Raw genomic sequence first — 6,783 nt, 5'->3', positions numbered from 1 at the left:
ATACCACCTGACTGGCTGTAAACCTTATTCTATGGCAGAGGCACCTCAAGTTCTGACATTGATTACAAAAATTTTGTACTATATAAATACATGACTAGTAATAATAGTAATTGTAGGTAGAACTGTTTAATTAATTAATCAAAGCCTTTCTACAAGTGATAAACTGTGAATTAAATTTGGTGTGGGAATGTGACAGACAAGTGTACATTGTAGAATGTACAAAATGGCTATCTCAGGATTGGATCTTTAGGTACTTTTAGTCAAATCCCTGTAGTAAATTGTGAAAGAGTTAAAAGGTACAAAATGTAAGTATATATAACTTTGAGTTTATATACATTTTCTGTGATGAATCTGGCTGTTTTGTCAAAATTTTTAGAACCAGCCCAATCACCATTTACAACTAGCAAAAAGTCACTCACAACTAGCTTTTTGGCCACAATTAGCTCCCCTTTTAGCCCCTGTGGCATAACAGCAGCATCTTTCCAATCATAAATCACATCATTTCAAACAACAAACTAAAATATGTATCAAGCCCCGTCCTCTATTTTTTGTACAGGGTCTATTCAGCTGACGTGAGATACTTCCAGTACTTGTGCAACACCATTATGCATTGATGTGGTCTTGTCCTACCCCCCTGGTGTAGGTAGCATCAAGAGTTTATAATATATGAGGAGGAGGTTAGGTTTTTTTTATTTTATTATGAACTCTTTGTAGCATGCCCTAAGAAATTTCTATAGACCGTTGGAAGCACAGGTGTGTATTGGTAAAGGGCCACATAAACTTAATTTCTTTTTAACATTCAAAGTAACAGTGAAGGTGGGTGGTTATTCTTACTAGCTGAATAGCTACTTTAGATGGCTCTCATGACTCAGACTGCAGTTTTCTTGGTTTACTATAGCTATTTACCAACTTTTAAAAGTTGCTGAATGGCCACATTGGACATGGCTGGGGATGAGAAACCAATATATAAGCAGACAAAATTTCAGGAAGATGTATTCAAGTCACAGGTCAAGTGCTAAAAGTCAAAGGCAAGGGTAAAGTTTTGTCTTTGACGCAGATCATCCAATAGTCAGTGCCTTGCCCCAGTAAAACATACACTCCAAGTCCCAATTATAAGATGGTCACCAGTAGACCAAGGCAGGTTGAAATATGCCTGAAGAAAATTATTGTACTAAGAATTCTGTTCATAACATCTTAATAACATTACACCCAGAGATAAGGTAACAGTGGTGATGTGATACATATGCATACATACCTCTGTTATCCTGGAAGACCCCTTAGTTGCACGTCATTTTCAGTAACCACAGGACTGGCTGCTGTCACCTCTCCCCAGTATCGAGTTTGATGTTTCTCAGTGCTTAATAATTATTTTATTAAGGTGCCTTTAATGTAGTGCTGTTACACAATTTTACATAGGGGGCATCAAACAATGTGGAAGTAACAAACCCTGTTTCATAAATTGTAAGATTTTACAGTAAGCTGTACGAGATTGTGAGTTTCAGACCCTTGGGAAGGAGGTAGGCCCTAGTCAAATATGCTCAAAATTTTGCCCAAAAATCTTTCAGGAATTTCCCCCTATTATGTTCTTTCAGTATTCCCATTATGCTTACATTGTGCTCCAGGTTAGCAGCATTTCAAAAACAATCATCTTGGAACATTTCAATCAGTGAATGCTATATACAAAGTGAATGGTCTATTAGAGAGTATCAATCCTAGGAGCTATGTACAATGCATTTGAGTGCTCTATTGCAGTTTCCACTGACTGCTCTATTAGAGATTACCGATCTATTTTTTTTATTACTATATAATGGACAAGAAAAGAAAATAACAACATTAATTAAGTTTGAAGTCATCACTAACTGTCAACATGGTTTTATTATTTTTAAAATCATGTTTTACTAACCTTTTGACAACCCTTGAGGACTGGACTTTTGCAATCGACCAAGGCCATGAAGTTGATGTTGCTTTTCTTGATTTTGGTAAAGCATTTGATTCGGTACCACACCTGAGACTCATTCAAAACTTGGAAAGTTATGGTTTTGGTGGTAAGCTGCTATTATGACTTGAAGGATTTCTTTCAGACCGCTACCAGAAAGTTGTTTTAAATGGTTCCTCTTCTAATTGGTGCCCTGTAACAAGTGGCATTCCCCAGCGATCTGTCCTTGCACCACTATTATTTACATTATACATTAATGACATAGCGATTTGATTTGATTTATTGTTTATCCTCTAAATAATCGGCATAAGCCGTTCTTCCTTACCTGAACAACTAAGTACATATACAAAAGACAGAACAAGGCACAAACAAATTATACAAAAGAGTACATTAGTTAATAATAATAACTACACAGCACAGGACACGTAGCTGCAAGTTTAACACTCATTGTTCACACAAACTTAAGCTTTTTTGCTGTTGACTCAAAAAGTTTACACAGTCATTAGGACACTGGAAGACCCTTTTATCAACTTAAAGCAGACCTTGATTATATACAGGACTGGTGCCAAATTTGGTTGCTGAAACTAAACTTAACGAAATGTAAAATTAATGTAAACTTATGCATGTTGGTAATTCTCCCACTGATAGTAGATACACGTTGTGTGATAATGGTTTTGGAGAATGTATCCAATTGATGGAAATTGACCACATGAAAGATATTGGAGTCTTTAACTTGAAACCATCCTTGCACTGCTGCAAGGCAGCTGCATCAGCTACAAGGGTTCTTTCTATGATTAGAAGAGCATTTGTTAACATCTCAAAAGATTCTGTACAAAACATATGTAAAACCACATTTAGACTACTGCTCGTCTATCTGGAGTCCATATTTTCCAAGGACATAGAAGTATTAGACAAAGTACAGAAGCAGGCTACAAAGTTAATTAATGGTTTTGGTAAACAGTCCTATGATCAGAGATTGAAGTCCTTGGGTTTGTTTACTTTACTTCATCGCCATCAATGTGGTGATCTCATAGAGGCTTGTAAGATTTTAAATGGCTACTATGATATCAATCCTACAACCTTTTTTACACCAGCTGCTACTACAAACACTAGAGGCCACCATATGAAGCTGTTTAAATCATATGCTAGATTGAATGTTTGCTCTAATTTCTTTACACAACGAGTTATCAATAGTTGGAACAGCGTACCAGAAGAGATAGTTTCGTCGAGCACTGTTGGACTGTTTAAAGCTAAGTACTGGGAAACAGGATATGGATATGAGTAAAGGCTTTTAGCCTAACACTACATTTTATTGTTTCTTGTACTGCATATCCATGAATTAATACTAATACTAATAGGCCATTGGCCTCTCGTTATGTCCATATCCGATTTCTGTCCAAAACATCTTAAAGTCATTAACTGATTGGGCATTAATCACATCACAGGGTAAAGAATTCCATTGATTATACGATCAGCAAAAAATTTACAAGGAGTTTGGATCTGGGTTTAGAAAGTTTGAAATTATGCTCTCTTGTAAAATTGATTGGTGACAGGGTAAAAATTTTTTGTAGAATCAATGAGATGGTTGCTTTAAAATCTTAAAAGTCTCAACCAAGCTTAATGGAATTAAGCTCCATAGTTTGAACTTATCCACCTATTATGTTAGCATAGCACTCCAGTCTACTATTCCTTTTATTATGCTGTCATATTTGATACAGGCCTAGAAGGAGGCTATGGTATTATCCATTAGCCACGTAGTCAGTGTTGGGCAAATTGCTTTGTAAAAGTAACTAGTTACATATTACATATTACTTGCGACAGAACTATTTAGTTACAGTTACATATTACCCAAAAATTAAAGTAACTATAATAATATTACATATTATATTACTTTGTGTCCACAGCTTTAAGCTGTCACGTGTGAAACTACCACACCTTATCACGTGCCATGATGGCGCTGTTGGGCAATGTGTGAATCTTGGTTATAAGTAAGAAGATGGTCATTTAGTAGGCTTCATTATTTCGTTGTGGCTAGGCATTACTCACGTGGATTACTAACGAGATTAGTAACTTTGTTACTTGTAGCAATAATATTACATAATATTAGACTTGTTACAGTAACTATATTACTTAGGTAACGCGTTACATTTGTTAGTAAAATAACTTGAGTTATATTACCTGTATTTTTAGTGTACTCCGTTATATTACTTAGTTACCACAAAAGTAATAATATTATGTAACGCATTACTCCCAACACTGGTTATGATCATTTTTATTAGCTGCAAAATTTGATAAATTTATGCATAATTATTGGTAATTCACACCTCGAGGGCAGGTAAATATATCAAATTTTGTAGCTAATAAAAATGATCATATCTTTGCAATGAAATCACCTATTCACTTCAAATAAAAACCAAGTTGTTTCTATCAGCAAGATCTTTTGTTTGGTACCATGTTTTAACGAGTTAATTACTGCTTCAGGGAGTTAAAGACAAAAATGATCAATTTTCTGTACAAAAAATGCCCGTAAAGGTCACCAAAGGTCAAATCAGCGATGGCACTATATCTAAAAATACATGTATTGAGGAGTACTATTTATGTCGAAAGTTTCACGGCTTTATAAAAAAGTGCACGATTTTTTGGTTGTGCCGCTATACTACTTGTCATTGTTTAGTATTTTAACATAACTGTTGAAACCCTTCCCTTCAACATTGTGATGCTAAGGGAACATGTGTATAACGGCTGTGTTCACCTTGTCAACCACCACTGTGAAAAAAGAGGGATATAAGATGGTATTTCCAGTGGCTTATTGAATACAAAAAAGCTTGATATAACCTGTATTATACTAACAATCTTATGTAAGGCTTTAGTTAATGAGTTAAACACACTGAAACCATATATGTGAAGGTATAGTGTAGGCATTATATTCGATATAAGCTATTTCAGGTAATGTGGTAAATAAACTTAAACCATACATGTAATAGTATAGTATGCATTATACTAAAGTATAACATGAGTATAATACAGGGTTTATATTAAGGCTTATTTGTATATATTCAATAAGCCACTGGAAATACCATATTATATCTCACCTTTTTCACAGTGCACCGGACAGAAGATTGTCAGTACAACGTGGTGAGCTGAAATCTGGTCCATTTGTTTCATGACCATTTGTAGAAGTGTCAATTGTGTACACATGCAGTGATCTGCCTAGCACAGCAGCTTGAGGGAATTTGATTTCAAGAATGGAGAAGTTTCCACAATTTTCTAGTTGTACATAGCCAGACCTGTATAATTCTCAGTATCCCATTGTGTAATTCTCAGGCATGGTGTAGTGTAAAATGTGATGAGTCAGAATGTTTCCAACTGGTGGGTCTGATAATTACAAACAAGAAGCCATGATGAACAGCTGTTATGGTAGTTTGATTACTTTGATATACTACTGTATGTTTTGCTTTACAGAGGTGCTCAACTATTGTTGACCTGCCAAGTTTAGTGGTCTTAACAGTCAAATTGCTATGTATAATGAATAGCTTGTACAAGATAAAATGTTATTTTTAGTAGTGTATACACAATTATTGTGCACTGTTGTGGCTTAGCTAGCTCCTAAATGTACATTTTAATGAAGGATTTAGTGACTTGTGTTTTCTCATTTCAGACATATATACTAGGAGACACTCAGTCTCAACAATATCCATCATTCAAACAGAACAGTATAGAACTTACTATATTTGTAATCTCCAAATGAAGAGGTCAATGGCAAAAGGGGACAAGTGCCATTTGAAAATTTAGGTGACCATATAGTGGGCATTAAGCAGAATTTGGGACATAATTGTTGTAATATATTTTGAGACTGCCATGAACTTCAAATATATATATTATGTGTATATGTAATAGTTATAGCATGGGCAAGAGTGCTTTGCCTGATATATACGCACAAGCCCGAGGGCGAGTGCGTATATACAGGCAAAGCACGAGTGTCCATGGTATAACTAATATGTTCTACTTTAGCATGTAGACTCACCTAATTGGTAAAATCTGTAGTTGCTATACGAACCAAGTAAGCTGTGATTGTGGGATTAAATTTTGCCAAACAAACTGTGATTGTGGGATTCAATTTTAATACATCAAACAGTAGTTTGATTTTATTATTGCTAATATAGCAATACTTTAATTGCTACATTTACAAAAGTAAAAATCAAACTACTGTTAGGGATGAGCCTATTTTGCTTTTTTTTCCACCTATTTTTCTTTCCAGCAATTCTTTTATTTTTCACCTATTTTGCTCAATATTTTGCTCGGGTTTTTTCTATTTTGCTGAGCATCAGTAAAAATTAATTGCAGTATCTCAAGCTTGCAAGCATGTGTGACTGCTCTATTAGAATATTTTGTACATAGTGACTGCTCTATTAGAGTATCTCGATCTTTTGTCACCATTTCCTATGAGCTCATGTTATCCTAATTATGCTAATATCATGCGTGACTGTTCTATTAGAGTATCTCGATCTTTTTCATACAAAATGTGCTAAGCTGCCATTCCTTGGTGCCCATTTTTCCAATTTTCCACCTATTTTTCCAGCATTTTGCTCTTTGCTTTACCAATGTATTTTTCCAAAAAAATTGCCGGCAAAATCGGCGCATCCCTAACTACTGTTAATGTATTAAAATTGATTCCCACAATCACAAATTGTTTGGCAGAATTCAATCCCACAATCACAGCTTGCTTGAATCCCTACATAAGAGAAGAGGATAACAGTAAAACATCAAAGAAATCTGATGATTTATGGATATAGTGTGCACACCTATTAGGTATGCAATGTCTCAAGTTAACGAGATATACGCACTGC

At 35.0% G+C, this 6,783-nt stretch overlaps 1 long non-coding RNA gene across 1 annotated transcript in view; it reads left to right on the top strand.

Annotated features, from left to right (window-relative positions):
- The window catches only part of LOC136245015 (uncharacterized), a 576-nt gene extending 484 nt beyond the window's left edge, over nt 1–92 (top strand). Inside the window, exon 3 of the long non-coding RNA XR_010695691.1 lies at nt 1–92. This exon is cut by the window's left edge and continues 70 nt beyond it. This is a non-coding gene — a long non-coding RNA (uncharacterized lncRNA).
- Nucleotides 93–6,783: the final 6,691 nt, after the last annotated feature.

This window comes from Dysidea avara, chromosome 14 (genome assembly GCF_963678975.1).
Source record: "Dysidea avara chromosome 14, odDysAvar1.4, whole genome shotgun sequence".
NCBI classification, from domain to species: domain Eukaryota; kingdom Metazoa; phylum Porifera; class Demospongiae; order Dictyoceratida; family Dysideidae; genus Dysidea; species Dysidea avara.
This window is presented reverse-complemented; position numbering and strand designations above follow the sequence as displayed.